A 19,389-nucleotide genomic window follows, 5' to 3' on the forward strand; every position below is an offset into this window, starting at 1 on the left:
GTGTTTCATGACATTTGCAGTATTTAGTGGTCTAGTCCATTGCCTTACAGAAGGGATCATACTTGCTGTGTTTGATTGTTTCAACATTAGATTGAGGATGCACACACACATACATACAGACACACAAATATACTTTGCAAGGCTGCTCAAACCAAGGTGGTTTTTGTTTTCCATTGCATCACATAAGAGGAGACATAAATGTCAGATGATTTCTATGATCGGCAATGTCAATTTTGATCACTTGGTTAAGGTGATGTCCACAGGCCTCTCTATTTTAAAGGTACAATTTATTCTTATAATTAAAATGTCATCTGTAGGGGGGTGATATTATTAAGTCATTTCATCTAGGTTTTTAAATGTATTTGCATAGAGGTATGAAATTAACTTTTTATTAGTCATTTTATTCAATTTATAAATTTTAATTGTTAAATCATTTTAACAATTAAAATTTCTCCATGTGATTCTTTTAAATGCTCCTAATACATTGTGATGTGTTATCATTTTTTAAATTAATTCTTCAATTTCAGTTTATAGTTTGTGTTTCTTCAGAAGTCACTTAATAAAGAGATCATAAATTTCAAAGAAGAATCTTTTTTCTTTTAATTAATATTAACTATTAATATTTACTATTATTAATAATATTAATATTTGCTATTATTTACTATTAATAGTTTACATTAATTAACTATTAATGTATAGATCATGGCCTTGTGATCAGAAAATTTTTTTTCATTTTTGGAATTTGTGGAACTTAATTAAAATTTTCTTAGGTGACCTAATACATACTCAGTTTTCAGGAATGATCCATGTGCAATTGAATAAAACACAGGAAATGAAAGTATACAAAATAAGACGAGGTGAAATGAACAAGAACAGTAAGCATATAAACACATGAGAATGTTTAGTGCCTATATTATGTCAGATTTATGCAGAGGCCAGATTTTTGTTATAATTGCCTAATATTAAGACAATACATAAATACTGAATTGGTGAGACTGACTAAATAGTTCTATAGTTCTCAACACAATGGCTTAAAAATCATCAAGATTGTTTTTACAGTAGCAAAGAAAACAGATGAAAAATTATTTCAGAGACTGAAAGAATAGTGAGAAGGTAACAACAAAATAGATCAAAATAATGCATTCTTAATAACAGGTCTTTCTGTAAATTATTTCTGAAATGATTTACTTCACTATGGCATTGTCAAATAATCTGGCTTCTCAAACTGCATATAAAATACTTTATAATAATAATTTTTAAGAAAGCCATTGACATTAAGATTGAGTAAAACTAGACTGAATAGTATCATGATTCAAGAATACTATGTTTTGTCATATGATCTGACTGATTTATGCTGAGAGAAACTTTAGTGTACATGAATAGCCAGTTTTCACTAAAATCATGTTTGTTAGTTTTACTGATTTATAAAAGTCCATTTTAAATAGTCTAACAGTTGTCCCTTGTTCATAATGTTGTCTTAAAAGACACCATAAGCTATTACTGCTCCAAGAATAAGTGGCATTGTGCTATTTATAATGCAAATATAAGAGCATGACTATCTTGACAATCAAATGAAATTTAATATTAATAAATAAAATAAATATATTTAATTTAAAAATCAATAAATTAATATTGCTTATTCAGTATCTTTACTAGTATTTAGCAGATTACAGAAAGTTTTAAAAGACACAAGTGTTTTTCCACTCAAAAATTATCCAAGGACACTGCTTGAAATTAGAAGAATAGTCACTAAACAATAGGAAAAATCAAAATAAAATTTCATTAAATCGTTAGTTAAAATATACTGATGTAAGAATAAAATAAATAAAAATTTCAAATTCTGCACTAGTAACACTATATGTTAGTCTAAGAAAGATAATTGAAGCCTAATCATCATTAATTATTCAGGAAAGGAAGTATGATGTTGAAGACCAGATCCTCCTCAGAGCTGGGTAAGTAAATTACACTCTAGCATTTCCCAGATGATAGCCAAGGCTCCTTAGGTCTGAAATCAATTTGAGGACATGACGATATGCTTGACAGCACAACTGTTTAGGGAATACCTTTACTGAAACTTTGGTCAAAGTTATCCAGTGTAAGTTCATTTCTGTTGGTGTTTCTTGACCTTTCTGGGGAAATCAGCAATTTGTAATTTTCCTGGAGCTATGAGATCACAAGAGTGAGGATGAGCTTCATGTTTTTTTTTTTGAGTATGAAGAAAATAAAGGAACCAGGGTGTGGCTCCACTGTTTGCTTCTTCTACTAACAGATAGCAGAGAGAATTTTAAAAGGAGTGAGAAGCACATATAACAAATAGCTTCAAACTCTAAAGGATAATTTCAAGATTGACTGGGAGATTAGTCTTTGTTGAGGAACTTTACATAAAGAAAATAGAACAGCAGGAATACAACAATAGTATTCACTGTCTCTAGGTGTAGAGAGTAAAAAGGCGCTTTAATATCGAACTTCTTACAATAAGATGTAACTTTCAAAACATATATTGAAAAGCAATAGACAGTACAGGGCTCGGGCTTTGGAGTGTGCCAGTCTGGTTCAAGTCTCAGCTTGGTCACCACCTGGCAACATTTTATTAACTCTACCTGGGTTCCACTTGCAAATTGGGATAATAATTGTGAGGTGGTTGTCAGAATTAAAATATATTGTATGAGTGAAAAGGACTTAACATACTTCCTGACATACATTGTGTCCTCAGTAAATAGAAGCTTTGATTATTAAAACAGTATTTTGATGAACACATTTATCCTTCAACCTACAAACTTTCATTCATTCATGTACTGAGAGTCCTTCCAAGAGATACATACTCTGTTAAGCATTGAGAATACAGCAGTGGATAGGACAGGTCACCTCTGCTCTGTGCCATTCGATTAGCAAAGGAGAGACACGTAAAATATTAGCACACAATTATAATTGCGTAGCTACAAAAAGTCCTATAAGGAAAAGTTTACAAGATGCTCTGAGAGGGAATAGTGGAGCGATCAAACTGGAAAAAATGCTCCAAGACCTCCAGGACCAAATTTATTTGATTTGAATTTATTCATAATTAAGGTTTTCCTGTTCAAGTCTCTTAACAGTGATAAAGTGACTTTGCGAAACATTTCCAGGTTAACTTTGTTCCCAGTAATATATGTTACATCCAGTGGCAAATTTTGCATAATGCATACTGTTTAGGAAGAAGGAATACTACTTTAAAAGCTGGCTGGAGCTTTGGTTATTTATATTCAGTCACTAGATTGAAAGAGATAGGTCTTTGCTTTATAAAAGTGTGTTGATTTTTTCCTCTTCTTGTTATAATAATGTTTGTGGCATTCTTATTGTTGGTATGAATTTACATGGCTAATTTCATTAAGTGCAATTTTAGATGAAAAAATATTTTGATCTGCATAATAAAGTGAAAGACTATTATGTTTTCAAAGTGAGCTAGTTGGGGCATCGGGGGTCATTGTCAAGGGAAAGAAATTTGAAGAAATGAACAGTTAGTGAGCTAGGACTCTGTGGAGATAAGAAAGGAGAAATTCCCCAGGGTTCCTTGTGGTGAGAGATGACTAGTTAATTCTGAAAAACAATTGTATCTGCCTTTCAACCCAAAGTTGTTTCTAATGAGGTGCATTATTTATGCGGTATATCACCAAACCTTCAATAAAGACTGTTACTGGTGTATGACATAGCTCTTGTTTTGGGTAATGAAAAGGAAACTGTTCCACACTCAGTTTAAAGTAGAGCAGAGGCAGGACAGCAGCCATAAAAGGGAAATAGTGAGCAAGGGTCAAACATGTAATAGACACAGAATTTTGGTGAAAATGAAGACCACTGTTTTGTAACCCCTTCACCCATACACTGCCTTCAGGACCTAAAAATACAAGTAAGAAAGGAAGTGAAAATGAATACTCAAATTAGTTCTTACAATGTTTAAAGTAAAGATGACCTTGAAGGATTAGAACTCATGGGGACATTTGAATCATAAGTAAATTTAAAAGCATTTACATAGTCTGCAAATAATTTATTAATATAGAAATTCTTATTGATTGAGAATAGTATTAAAGACACTACGTAAGATAAATATTTATGTTGAACACCAAAACAAATTTCATTACTCAGTGGGTCAGATGTATTAACACGGTGATCACCACATCATCCAAAAATCTGGGTGGCAGTTGTGTTTCCTCAGAGGGACCTAATCCACAGTGGGCAATCAGTGTGTTGAAACACACACACTCACACACACACACTAACTTGCACATGCACTTACACATACTTACTTGCACACGCACTTACACGTGCCCACACACAAAAATGATGCATATAAAAGTGACATAAAAGAATTGGTATAAGTAAACGAAGTGTGTAAGAAATTCACCTTCAGTTTTGTGAGCCATATGCTATAAAAATGGAGACAGCGTGGACATTTTATTAACCATGTTTTCTAGTTTCTGTATCTGATGCTTTGACTTGTGGGGCCTTTCTGACCACCCAGGGTTGGCCAATTCCTAGACAGACAAATGATTCTCCGGTGAGCATATACAGACTAAACAATACAGCCCCCATACATTCCAATTTTCTTCTTTATTGACTTTTACATTTGGGTTACTATCTTCCTCCCTGATCACCCTAGGGCCACATATCAGACAGTGAGGGGCAGTCCCCATACTCTAGAGTTTGATGAAATTATCCAAACCAGCCAATCCTAAACCTGCTTAGGCTGCTTGCCCTGCCTTGCCCATCCCTTCCCTCTAAAACCACAGTAAAGGCTCTCCTACAGTCCCTCACCTGCCTGCCTGCCCCATTAATATCTCTGCATTCTACTGTGTGACCCTTCAAGGCAGAGTGACCCCTTCTATTTCAAAATAAAAGCACGTTGGGTCATAAACTCTCTTTTCAATGGCAGCCTCACCATAACTGAATAATAATAAATCCTATATTCTAGAACAGACCTATTTTACATAGATTAATCAAGAAAAGTCAATCTGATAACACTATTCCATGCTTTTAGATCCATCAACTGATACTCCTTACTTACTCTTAGAATGCCAAGGAGCTTATATAAATAAAGCTGTAAAATTATACATTGGATCTTAGTTAAAAAGAAAGTAGCTGGGAAAATTCGAAAAGAAGGCCAGTCCCTTTTGAATCAAAGCAACACCTTAGCATAATTTTTTAAAAAATTTACCTCAAGATGTACCTTAGAATAAAATATGTACCAATTATTGGTCCATATAAATTTAGAGGCTAAAACTTAAATATTTTATTTTATTTTATTAATATAAATTGGGGCAGGGCTATGAGGAAATGCTAAAGAGTGAATCCAATTGGCTCTGGGTGCTGAGGATAAAAAGATAAGCAGCAAATGGAAACAGAGCTAATTAAATTTAAAATCATTTGAACAAAGTCACTATGAGATGAAGAAACATGACCACTACCGATGAAAACTTAAACGTATTTTAATTGAAAATAATTTTTACATGTCCAAGTATAACTATTTCTAGAAGAATTCATATTACTTGTCGTTTTTTAAAATTGGCATTTTGGTCAACAGACTAATATTGACTCACTTAGCAATAGTAAAACAAGGTTGTATTCACAGTATGAAGAAGAGTTTTTAAGATCAGAGACATCAGGATCAGACAAAAACAGCTTTGCTCTATTCAGTCATTTAAGATGACTAAAAACATTTCCAGTTTATGATTGGTTTATACACCAAGAATGCCTAAATTGTGGCAGAATTCTTTGCTCTCAGAAATACTTTTAATGAGGTGAGAAATTTTTCAAACAAACAAGTGAAAACTATCCTTTCATAAAGATTACTGTGAAAATAAAGCAATTTCTGTCAGTGAAATGTTTTAAATACCACAACACTGCTAGAGGAATTTATTTCAATATGAAGAGCATGGTCTGTGTTGATGAATACTACTGTATATTTTTACGTATTGATTGCCTGATTTTTTTAGAATATTCAAATACCAGTTAATAGTTCATCATTTCTGTTGGTTTTAGATGTTAAATATATTATTCAAAGGCTAACTTGGATCACATTAAAAAGAATACAGTTTAACATTTTATCTGTGTTATTGTAGTATTGGGGGTAAAGAAAATTTCCTCTGCCCTTCTAGGTCTTCTGGGTGGTCTAAAAATTAAATTGACATAAAACAAATTAGCAGGATAAAATTAAACAAAAGTTTAATAATATATATACATGGGAGAGACCCAGGAAAATTGAGTGACTCACCAACATGGCCTCATCTTAAATACCATTTTCATCTACAGGCTTAGTAGTGGTTTGGGACTTCAGACTGACATGGAGATGGAAAAGCAGTTATTTGGTAAATAAATGTCTGTTGGGTCATACAGAGACTGTAGGACACAGAGGACTTTTAACAGACTGCTAGGTTCCTCCCTGTCTACACACCTAGATCATTCTGTACTTATTGGTGATGTCAGATCCCTTCCTAGAACAGGTCCTCTGCCTGTATTCTTTAGGCAGTTCAGGGAAAATCAAAATTTCTTCCTGAGTCTTTTTGGTCTTCATTGTTTTCAGTTCAAAATAATCCACATGCCAAAGAGACATTTCAGGGTGGCAAATTTTGCTCCCCTATAGCCCCACTAATTATTTTTAAATTACAGTTACCACAGATGTATATTTTACATCAAAAAAATGTGGAAATGTCACTCATTGTAGTGTAGAAACTAAGCTTCTGGTTTCTGATTCGCACGCCTACTATATACCAGATGATTTGGGGAAAGTTATTTAATCTGTCTATATCTAACTTCTTCTTCATAGTAAAGGCTACAGAGATACCTGTCTCCTAACCTTCTTGTTAAGTTTGAATGGGAAGTAAAATTTAAAGCATCTAATAGCTAATGCTGTCTATTTGAGCTCTTTTCTCATGCCCTGGGCCTTCCCATGTTAGTGCAGCTTTCAATGCCAGCACTCACATTTTTCTCTGTAACTTCCTATGACTGCTTGAGTCTACCTCACTTCCTCCGTGGCATGCTGAATATGCTACAGGAATACACGCTCTCCAGGAGCAGCCCTCCACACTGACTCACAGAATGAGGATTTAAATATCCCAGTACTCTCACCCCTCATTTGTGTTTACACTAGTACCGGGGAATCAGTAGACATCATCTCTGGCTGCTCACAGGGGTAACTAGCTTACAACAGATCCATGTCTTACTTCCTTTCCCTGGGTTATTTCCCCACTCACATAAGTTTTTTGTTTGCTTGTTTGTTTTTTGTTTGTTTCTCAAATCAGTGTCAGCATCTGGAGGATCTCTCACTGATACAGTCATTCCCAGGAGTGGTTCTGGAAGACACAAAAACTATTGTTTTTGGAAAGTAGGGAGTTAGTTAATAATACCTAGCATGTTGTAGCATCTAAATGACTAAGATTGTCACAAGTGAAGGAACTGGGATGAGTTACAAGTGAAAAAGAGATATATTGGTTTATATTATAACTCTAGTTTTGAGATAGTAGCAGCAGTGGGCCAGTTAAAGAATGTAGCCAGTCATCTGGCTCTACAAAGATTGAGTCATTAGTCACTCCAGTTGCTGATCTTCAACACATCCTGGAAGGAGTTCAGGGCAGAAATCAGGAATAACACACTCTGTGCTCTGGGAAAACTGACAGAACAGGCTTTTAGATATTAGATATTTCAGCAGAAAATTTTATGAATCAAAACTCTTGCATCATCCCATACATAGAGAGGCAGTAAAACCATTAATTAAGATATCTGTTCCTCGCAACCAGCAGTAACCTTCTATCAAGATGTGAGCGTGGTTGCATGTACCCCCTTTGCTAAAATCACGTATATACTGACTTCCCCTCTTATCACTTTGGAACAGTTCTCAGAACTACTGAGAGTCTATCTCCTGGGCAATAGTCCTCAGTAAGACACCAGACCAACAGGATTCAGCTTCTATGTTACATATTCTTTAAAGTCATTAGGTGGCAACTTGAAAGATGATGGAATTGCTGCTTTAGTGCAATCAAAGCACTGAAGAATGGGAATGATAACTTCAGTTTAGCCAACTACCAATTCAAGACATGATGTGAAAGCCAGAAGTCACATTTGAAGGGTTTTGGAAAAACAGACATCCACAATTAGAGACAGACTGGCCTGAAACTTATACCCAGAACTTTATTTTTAAAGTAGCTTAATTATAACTGAGGATGAAATAAAGATCAGTATTTTTCGGTGAGATCCAAATTTGCATGTGCAACTGCCTTTTGGGTATTTGAATGTCTTATCAGCATGGGTTATGTCACTAGCTGATTCTGTTTCCCTAGGGGGTGAAGACATTTTTTTCATTAAAGGAATAAGGAATAGATTATTGGTGGTTGGGGAATGGGAAATAATTGAGACACTAGTGATGATTCACTGTAGATCAGGTTTGACAATGGGAGAGATGTTTAAGGAACATGAGCTCTCTAACGCAGTGAAAAACTATGGAATTCTAAAGTAGTGGAGGCCACATGGCAGCACTTGCTAGTGAAATGTCACGTTCTTCCTAAAAGGCAGTGTAATCATAATGCTGAACAAAAAGCACCTGCTCACAGAGGTCTAAAACAGTGGCTGATAGGCCTTTGTATTCCAAAGGAAATGGAAACAGTTGCCAATAGGGTTTTCTGCTTGACTTACATAAGCAAAAAAGGTCATGATTTGGTGAACAGAGAGCTGAGCTCAGTGGCTGCACTGTAAGATCCAGCTTACAGATCTGAGAGATTTCCTAAAATGTGAGACCATAACTGAAGAGAGGACAGAACCCCTTAATGAAAGCTCCTGCAGTGTCCATCCCCCAATATTTCCCTAATGAACTTATGGCCATCCTCCCTACACCCCAAAAAACTCTTCTATAAGAGTAGAAAAATAACTGGATTTCAGATCCCTCGAGGGATAATATAGTGTCACTCTGCTATCCTAATTTCCTGTTAGTGTGGGAATTTGTGAAAGCCAGGTAGTAAATGGGGTCTTAACCCAAGTCTGTCTCACACTGGGTCCAACAAGTCCAGAGTACCATCCTGTAGTTACTTCCCTAGTTTCTGAGCCCATTCTATGTAAGGTCAAGTGGAAAACCTTGAAATTGCATTGTCCACCTCATTCAAAATAATAAATCAGAAGTAATATTGCATCTCAGGTGGAAGGGTAGAGATTAGTACTACTATCCGTGACTTAATGACGTGGTGTCAGTTATACCAATCTTTACCTTCCTTTAATTCATCCTTCTGTCTTCTGATAAAGAAAAACTAACAGTAGCAGATTATGGTGGTTTAGTATTCAATTAAGGAAGTAATATCACCAATTGTAGTTGCTGGTTGGATTTGGTAATTTTACTAAAGAATAGAGCCTTGGCAATTAATTTGTTGTGCTTAACCTGACTAATTGACTAAGGCTTTTATTATTTTTCAATAATCAGGAGAGATGGCATGAAGCATTTTGCATGCATTATTACGTTGAATCTTGACTTCTGTTGCATTATGGGTTTGTATTCTTGGTTATCTCAGTATCCCAACAGACAAAATTTTGGTCCACTATTTAGAAGGCAGTATGTAAACTGGACCTGAGTAATTGATAGTGACAGTACCTTGGATGTTCTGGTACTACACATAAATGAATGAAAATGGAGATATATACTCTAAAGATTCAGAAACTTCCTATATTGATAGTTTTTAGGGGGATGGTGATCTTTGAAAAAGTTAGAATATTACCTCCAGGATACAAAGCAAAGTATAGCTTTTTATAATTCTTACACTACCAACCCCCAATAGTCATAGTGCTTCATAGGCTTCTTCATAAATTGGATAATTTAATAAGGTGATTTGTAATGATGCCATATTTGAGTGGAATTCAGAATAGTAAAGGACTTTATGTATCAGAAAAAGAGTGGAAGATAAAATCAAAAACACAGAGCAAGGTAACAAATAGAAAGCATCAATAATAATGGTAGATATTAATCCAACTATATCAATAATCACTTTAAACATCAGTGGTCTAAATGACCAATTGTAAAACAGAAATTGTAAGAGTGGATCAAAAAGAAAGCTGCAAATATATGTTGTTTACAAGAAACCAAATTTAATATAGTATAGATTAAAAATAAATGGATGGAGAAAAACATATCGTGCTAACACTGATCAAAATAAAGCAAGAGTAGCTATATTGATTTTAAACAGGGTAAACTTCAAAGCAAGGAAAGTTTTCAGAGATAAAGAATATTATACATAATGATAAAGGAGTCAGTTCTTCAAGAAGATGTAAGAATCCTTAATGTGTATATGTCTCACAGGAGAGTGTCAAACTACGACAGGCAAACACTGACAGAACTGCAAGGAGAAATAGGTGGTTCTACTCTCATGGTTGGAGACTTTGATACTCCTCTCTCAGAAGTAAACTGATTCAACAGGCAGAAAATCAGTCAGGACATAGCTAAACTCAACAACACTATTATCAACTGGATGTAATTGACATTTATAGATTACCAACTGTTTAGTCCAACAACATCAGAATATACATTCTTAAGTTCACATGTAACAATCATCAAAAGAGGTAACATTCTGGGAAATAATACCCACCTTAACCAATTAAAAACCACAGAAATCATGCAATTGGATGACAAATGAAATTAAAACTGGTAATCAACAGAAAGATAACTCAATAATCCCAAACTATGTGATGATTAAACAATACACTTCAAAATAACACGTGGGTCAAAGAAGAAATCTCAGGAGAAGTTAAAAAATATTTTGAGCTAAATGAAAATGACAACACTTCTTATTAAAATTTGTGGAATTTAGGAAAATAGTGCTTAGAAGAAAATTTATAGTGTTGACTGCATATAATAGAAAAAAAGAAATATCTAAAATCTGTTCTTTGAGAGTCAACCTTAGGAAGCTAGAAAAAGAAGAGCAAATCAAATCCTAAGTAGAAGAACAGAAAAAGAAATAAGTAGAGCAGAAATCAATAATATTGAAAAAGGTAAACCAGAAGAGAAAAATCAATAAACCTAAAAGAGTTTGAAAAAAAATCAATAAAATCAGTGAGCCTTTAGCCAAGCTAACCAAGAACAAAAGAGAAATGACACAAATGATTAATATCATAAATGAAAGAGCAACATAACTATAGATCCTATGGATATTAAAAAGCTAATAGGGGGATACTGTGAACAAAATATGGTTACAGATTTGATTAGCTGGGTGAAGTGTACTAATTCCTTAAAAAAAAATAAATCTTCCAGAAGTCATACAAAAATGCATGACTGGGACATTGTGCTGTACACCAGAGAATGACATATTGTAGCTGACTGTACTTCAATTAAAACAAACAAACCTAATAGGCCTACATCCATTAAAGAAATTGAATAGACAATAACTCTCTAAAATAGAAAGTACCAGGCTCAGAGGTGTTTACTGGTAAATTCTACAAAACATTTATGGAGGAAATTGTACCAAATCTCAACAATCTATTTCAGAAGATAGAAACAGACAGAATACTTCCTAATTCCTTCTATAACGCCCCAATACTAAGATCAAGCAAAGATATAAGAAAAGAAAACTACAGATCAATGTCTCTCATGAACATTGATGCAAAAATCTTCAAACAAAATATTAGCTAATTGAATCCAACAATGTTATAAAAAGAATCATACACCACAATCAAGTGGGATTTCTTCCAGGTATGTAAGGCTGATTCAACATTTGAAAATCAGTTAACATAAATCTTCTCATCAATAGGCTAAAAAAGAAAAATAACATGGTTATATCAATATATGCAGAAAAAGCATTTGACAAACTAATACTCATTAACAATAAAAAAGCTCTCAGTAAACTACAAAGAACTGATAGCTAACATCATACTTGTTGGTCATAAATTAGAAGTTTTCCCAGTGAGATTAGGAAAAAGGCAAGAATGTTGCCTCATTCACCATTCCTTTCAATATTATACTGGAAATCCAATCTAATGCAAAAAGACAAGAAAAGGAAACAAGTAATATTCAGTTTGGAAAGGAAGAACTACAACTGTATTTGTTCAAAGATGGCATGATCATCTATGTAGAAAATCTTAAAACATCAAACAAACAAACAAAACAACAACCAAAATGCATGGAAATAATAAGCATTCATAGCCAGGGTATATAACACATAAGGTTAGTGACTAAAGCCAATTTATTTTTATATGCCATTAATAAACAAGTGAGATTTGAAATTAAAAACACAATATCATTTACATTAACACCTCAAAAAGTGAAATAAGTAAAATCTACAAAAATATGTCCAAGATCCATATGAGGAAAACTATATAATTCTGATAGATGAAATCAAATAATGAAATAAATGGATTCTATGTTCATGGATAGGAAGACTCAATATTGCCAAGATACCAGTTTTTCCCGATTGGATCTATAGATTCAAAGCAATTCCAGTCAATATCCCAGCAAGAAATTTTATGGATGTCAACAAACTGATTCTAAAGTATTTATACGGAAGCAAAAGATTCAGAATTGGCAACACAATATTAAATAATAAAAAAACGAAGTTGGAGGACTGACACGACCTGACTATAAGACCTACTATAAAGCTACACTAATCAACACAGTGTGATATTGCTCAAAGAATAGACAAATAGATCAATGAAACAGAATAGAGAGCCCAGGAATAGAGCCACATAAATATAATACATTGATCTTTGACAAAGGAGCAAAGGCAATACAATGGAAAAAGAAGAATCTTTTCAACATATGATGGAACGACATTATATCTGCATGAAAATAAATTAATCTAGACACAGACATAGCCTTCACAAAAATTAACTCAAAATCGATCATAAACCTAAATGTAACATTGCAAATCTATAAAATTCCTTGAAGATAACATCAAAGAAAACCTAGATGACCTTGATGACTGTTTAGATATAACACCAATGGCTTGATCCATGAAAGAAATTATTGATAAGCTGAACTTCATAAAAATTAAAAATGTCTACTCTGTGAAAGACAGTATTAAATGAGAAAGAAGACAGGTAACATACGGGGAGATAATATTTGTAAAAGACATTTGATAAAGGACTCTTATACAGACTATGAAAAGAACTCTTAAACTCTTTAAATTCTTATTGTAGAATAAGGAAATAAACAATTCTATTTTAAAAAGGCCAAAGAGATTAACAGACACCTCATCAAAGAAGATATATAGATGGCAAATGAGCATATGAACAGATATTTCACATCATATGTCACCAGGAAAATGCAAATTAAAACAACAATGAAATAGTACTTCATACCCATTAGAATGCCAATATCTGAAACATTGAGAGCACCAAATAACTGGCAAGGATGTGAAGCAAGAGGAATTTTTATTCATTACTGGTGGAACTTCAAAATGGTACAGCCATTTTGGAATAAAATCTCACAGTTTCTTGCAAAACTCAATATACTGTTATCATATGATCCAGTAATCATTCTTCTTGGTATCTACCCAAAGGGGTTTAAAAGGGATTTCCACTCTAAAACCTGTACATGGATGTTTATAGCAACTTTATTCATAATTTCCTAAACTGGGAGCATCCAAGATGTCTTTCAGTAGGTGAATGGCTGAATTGTGACACATCAGACAGTGGATTAGTATTCAGTGCTAAAAAAGATCATGTCATAAAAAGGCATGAATAAAGGAATATTACTAAGTGAAAGTAGGAAATCTGAAAAGGCTACATACTGTACGATTCCAACTATGTGACACTTTGGAAAAGGCAAAACTACGGTGATAGTAAAAAGATCAGTGATTGCCAAGGTTTGGGGATGGGGAGGGATAAAAAGATGAAGAACAGAGGATTTTTAGAGCAGTAAAAATACTCTGTATAATTTCATAATGATGGATACATGCAATTATAATTTTGTCCAAACCCCAGAATGAATCTTAAGGTAAACTATGGACTTCAGGTGATTATAATGTGTCAGTGTAAGTTCGTAGGTTGTATTACTGATCATCATTTAGGAACTCAACTCTCTGTCTTGCTCTCAGATTTTACACATTGTTTTAGATAGCTAAGGCTGTTGTAACAAATTACCACAAACGAGGCATTTAAACAGCATAAATTTACTGTCTCACAGTTCTAGAGTGTAGAAGTCTGTGATTATGGTGTTATCAGGATTGGTTCCTTCTGAGGGCTGTGGGGAAGAATCCGTTCCATGCTTCTTCCCTAGACTCTGGCAGTTCCTTGGCTAGATGCATCACTGATCTCTGCCTTGATGTTTGCATAGCATTCTTCCTGTTCATCTCCATCTGCAAATTTCTCCTTTTTACAAAAGGACACCAGTCAAATAGAATTAAGGATGCACCTCCTCCACTGTGACCTCATCTTGACATTACTTCTGCAAAGTCCTTATTTCAAATAAGATCACATTACAAAGTATTGGTGGGTAGGACTTTAATATTGAAGTTTATGGAAGACACAATTCAACCTAAAACACATCAAAATGTCAAAGAACTAAGACATTTTATGGCTACTGTAGAACAGTGAGAGACCCAAATGAGCCCTACCTTAAAAGGTTTGAGGAATATCCACAGTTAAATACTGCCTCCCTCTAAAACGAAACAGTCCATTTTGAAAACATGATTAGGAGGAATCCTCTTTTAAAGTCTTCTATAATAAAAAATAAAAAAATCAAATGTTGTAAACTTATGATTTAAAATGGTCTCTGCTTAGTAGGAAATCATAAATAATGACCATAATTATATATAAGAAGTAAACTAGCATTGAAATAGCTAAGAATTCCTAAGGTAATTGAACACAAAGAAACAATTACATTGAAAAACTAAAAATATTTGGAATTTTCTTAATTTTCTATATTCACCATTAGCTTTTTTAAAAAGAAATTTCATTCAATTATTAAAATAAATCTAATATGAAAATGAGCTCCTTCTGTAGTAAAAGTCAAAATACATACATTGATTTGGCGAGGGATATTCTGGGGTTTGGAATGAGAGGTAAACAAAAGAATATTTGGGATTATGGCAAAATTTCAGAAAAGGCAAATTTTAACAGAAATAAAAATCTGAAGATGCACCACTGAGTAAATTACATTTTTTTTTCTTGTGATGAAATTTACTTTAATTTTTCAATGTTTGTATCAGAGTTAATTTAATTTTGGCCCGCATATGAATATGACTCAAATCTAGAATTTCATTTTTCTGAGAATATTATTTTAACCCTCAAAAGCTCCAAATGCATGTCAATTGCATGAATCACACAGGGTCAGTTAATTGAGAATATTTACAGAATACCATAGTTGTACTCACGTGAGGGTTTAGTAAAGATAAAGGTATGTTGCTGCCAGAGATAAAGGAGGGCATGCAATCATCAAAGGCTGAGACTAAAGACAGTACCTGTTGCTTTGTGGAGAAAACACCATTATATTGACTCCTGGTATGTTAATGGGAGTAAGTAGGCCACTTTCTCAGGCGCAGATCTTTCAGAAATACCTAGAGTCAAAGTTTGGGAAAGCAGGGGATCAACCCAAATATTCCCATCTCTTTTATCAGGTCCCCAGGTTTTCACAGTTAGGTCCCTGACTTTGCTTTAATGCATCAGCCTTGTTGGAGCATTCAGCTGTCTTTGCAATTCAGATATTCTGACTATCAAATCCAGGAGTTGATCGTTAGCTTTGCCGGTCCGATCCTCCCTCTCTTTGAGATGAGGGCTTCTTTGCAAATGATTCCAGTTTACACAGCTACCCTGTGGCTCTCCAAATTAGTTTTCAATTGTCTGATAATTCTACTTCACTCTTCATTATCTTTTTATAGGGCATCAGTGCAACTTAGTACAACCATCCAATTTCATTGTCCTCGTATTTACCATTTCCCCTGCAATTCCAAATCCCTGAATTGTCAGAGGGGCCAGTGCTGTCGCTCTACTGTTATGCCATACCATCTTACATCCAGTTAAAACATTAACATTTGGATGCTACTTTGTACCAGGAGCTGCCTGCACACCATCTACCAGCAGGGATGGGGTCCTTAATATTCCCGGGATGCTCAGTGATCCAGTCCCCAAACCTCTTCTTATATCTGCTTTCTCAGGTGACTCCTAGTACAATATATGCTAGTTTTGGTTCTCCATTACTCAGAAGCTAAGCTGCAACTAGGAGTACAACATACTTTTGAGGGGAGTAAGGACTGTGGAAATGAGGCGAATGGGGATTGTGTAGGAGAGCAATAATGCTGCAGTGCAGGTCAGCTAATGCAGAGCTCTGGAGAAAAGACTGCTGTAAAAGGAGTCCTCTCTGGGACTTGCTTAGTCAGGTCTGTGAGAGTTGAGAAATGGACTCTCAACTAGCAATACCTTGATGAGTCATTGGCTGGGAGCAGGACCCAAGGAAAAACATGTCATTGGTTTGAATATTGTTGTAGAACCTGAGGAAGCAAAGATTCCGCTAACCACACTCTTCACAGCTAGCAGCTAGTCCTTTCTTGACGGTGCCTCTAAACAGTACATTCCCAAGTCTGCTGGGTAACAGTGCTTCTGGGATTTGTGTGCTAATTTAGTTTGAATTGGTAGATTGTGTTTTGCAAATACACCTTTCCTCTAGACTTCTGCCAAATATAGCTCATTTCAGAGGAAATAAACTATATATCTGCATTTTACCCCTGTGAATACAGTTTTGGACACTAATTTATGTATAGCATTTGTTACTTACTAATCCAAAAATTGTATATTCTTGACTGAAGAGTTACAGAAAAAGTGCTATTAATTATGAACAATTTCTTTCAGGGCTCCTCTGTTAAACTGTTTAGTGGCTCTCCAAAGAATGTTCAAATACCGTTGCTGACTTTCTCTGCTTTGTAGAACACAGAATGACATGGGTAGGCTATATCTTGATCCTTTTTATTCCATTTACCAAATAATAGCCTTTTTGCTTAACCAACCTTCCCTTAGGTCTTTGGTTAATTTCTCTTGTTGTGTTGAAGACAAATAGCAATCCCATAAACTTCATTGCAGCAGTTTTTATGACTACACTTAACTACAACCCCAAATCTTTATAATTTGTTTTGCTTCTAAGCATTTAACAAATGATCTTAACAGGGTGTTTCTTCCTCCTCTTTATAAACTGTATAAAGTATTTCATCCTGTCAGATGTGGTGGCACAGAAGACAAGTATCAGCTGTCTTAGGTTTTTCACTTCTGGGAAAGTCCTTTTATGGTGCTTTGGTCAAAATAACCATCACAGACGCATTTTCATGACTTCAGGGTCTAATCATTTGTTAGATTTTAAGCAATTCAGAGACTTCTTTATTTTCAGGGACTTGGGAAAAATTAGCTAAAACAAAATAAGAAAAGGATTCCTTCTGCTTTAAAATTTGACATCATTTAAAGTCTTCTATAATAAATTAAAAAAATCAAATTTTCCATTTTCTCCCACTGGGAATGTTTTCCAATTTAAAATTATTATATTGCATGTATGCTTCCATGACTCAGCTCTTTTGTCTCCAAAATAGAGAGTTAATATAAATCACCAGTATTATTTCCAATGTCAGAGACTTATTGAGGGAAATAATAGGTTTTAATTGGATTTTTGAACTCACCCCTTTTTATTGAATAATACTCATTTCACATTTACCCAACTATTCATTTCTTCTATAAAATGTATTCACAACAAATTACTCTCTTGGTAGAAGAAATAATCTGGCATACTAAGTAGTAGAAAATTTATTTTCTAAACATGTATTGAGTATAAATCAGAAATTATATAAGAGGTAGAAAAAGAATACATGATCCATCAATACCAGCTTACTCTACAAGCGTATATTTTTTACAGAAAGATAAACATATAAACAAATACTATTTAAAAATATGCCAGGAAAAAAAGAGAAGTTTTTAGATCTAAAGGATCTGAAATATTTTGATCAAATAAGTTAATAGAATAACAATCATAATTCTTATATTAAGTAATAATAAGTAATACTACTAGAAGACATTAAATGATTAACACAATCATGGTATTAACAGAATTTAATTTGGCTTCTTGAAGTTCACATGTAAGATTTTGGGGAGTAGTATAGTGGGCAATAGAGATTGTTGTATATAGGTAGTAAAAATCACCAGTAGTTATTTTTAGTCAAGATAGAAGCTAAAGGAGAGAAACAGATCACATTTGGGGAACGTTCTTAGGAAGAGACTGAGTCTCATTTTTGGAACTACAGACCCAAAGAACCCATCAATGGTTAGTAATAAATGTTTCCTTGTCTTAAGTATCTTTCCAGGGTAGGAACCTCCAGCTTCAACTCTCACCCTTGCCACAAAGTTTTTTTTTTCTACCTATGCCCCATCTGCTAATTAAAAATAGGCATAAAATTTTGTGTTTCTTACTGTAGTCACAGCACACAACCCCATTACACTCCATTTTTAGCACCCAACCCCCCCTCTACCAATTAAGTCCTTGCTACCTTTCTTGCATTTGACATGTTTTAGCCCTTATCTAATGAAGAACTCTTCCCTAACACTGACTTTGAAGACATCTCTGACATTCACAGTTTATCCTACCACTTCTGGGAATTAAAATCCTAGCAAATAAAAAGACTCAGAAAAATAAAGCTTTGCAACTATTAAGTGGCAGAGAAAATAATTTCTGACTGTTTCTAACATCTTCTTACTTCCAAATTAGGGCTTTTAAGCCAGAGTGATAGAACACATACCGAAATAAGCATGTTTGTGTTGTGGAAATTGGTCTGGTGGTACGGAAGGAGGAAAAGACTGTGATATTCTAAGCAAGAGATGTTGAGTATGTGAACAAAGGCTGGACTGTGTTTTAAGGCAAAGACAGAACACAGATTTTTTAGAATACACAGTCTATGGGGATTGCAATAATAGAGCTATCTGCAAATTTCAGTAGAAAGAGGTAAACAGTAAAGACAGCAAAACACTAAGGCTGCGGAGAAAGTTTAAAAGGGCTTTCGGTCTGTGTTTGAGTTGAGACAGAGTAATGCATACATATTCATCAAGGGGGAAAGTACAGACATAGCATTCTACACAAGACACATAGTCAATTTCTTCCCCCAAGTAGGAAATTCTCATATAGTAAGACTTTATGTATCGAGTTCCATGCGCTAATGACAACTATATGCTTTTTAAAATTACTCTTTGCACTGAAATACATGTTTCTGGTTTGTTTTACTGAGTTTATAACATTTGAGGGGGGCTATGTACATAATATCAATATCTGGATTAAAAGCAAAATGTGAAATTTGTGAATATTTGAAAAGCTAAAATTTTTTAACATGTATTTGCTGTTTTAGCTATTAAAGTCCTGGTATAATATATGAGGTATTTTGGACTGGATAATTTAACTATAAAACATTTTTAACTATTGCCTAAGAAAGGAAATCA

General features: G+C 34.2%; 1 non-coding gene across 8 annotated transcripts in view; it reads left to right on the forward strand.

The window, feature by feature from the left end:
• The window catches only part of LOC116277668 (uncharacterized), a 299,305-nt gene that overhangs the window by 140,049 nt on the left and 139,867 nt on the right, over nucleotides 1-19,389 (forward strand). Inside the window, exon 9 of one of the 8 annotated variants that reach the window (XR_012075487.1) lies at nucleotides 1,909-1,954. The exons of the other annotated variants lie outside the window; for them this stretch is intronic. This is a non-coding gene — a transcript (uncharacterized protein). Of the gene's footprint in view, nucleotides 1-1,908; nucleotides 1,955-19,389 lie in introns of those variants that run through there. 8 annotated transcript variants of the gene reach the window in all.

Source organism: Vicugna pacos, chromosome 1, assembly GCF_048564905.1.
Source record: "Vicugna pacos chromosome 1, VicPac4, whole genome shotgun sequence".
Lineage (NCBI taxonomy): Eukaryota > Metazoa > Chordata > Mammalia > Artiodactyla > Camelidae > Vicugna > Vicugna pacos.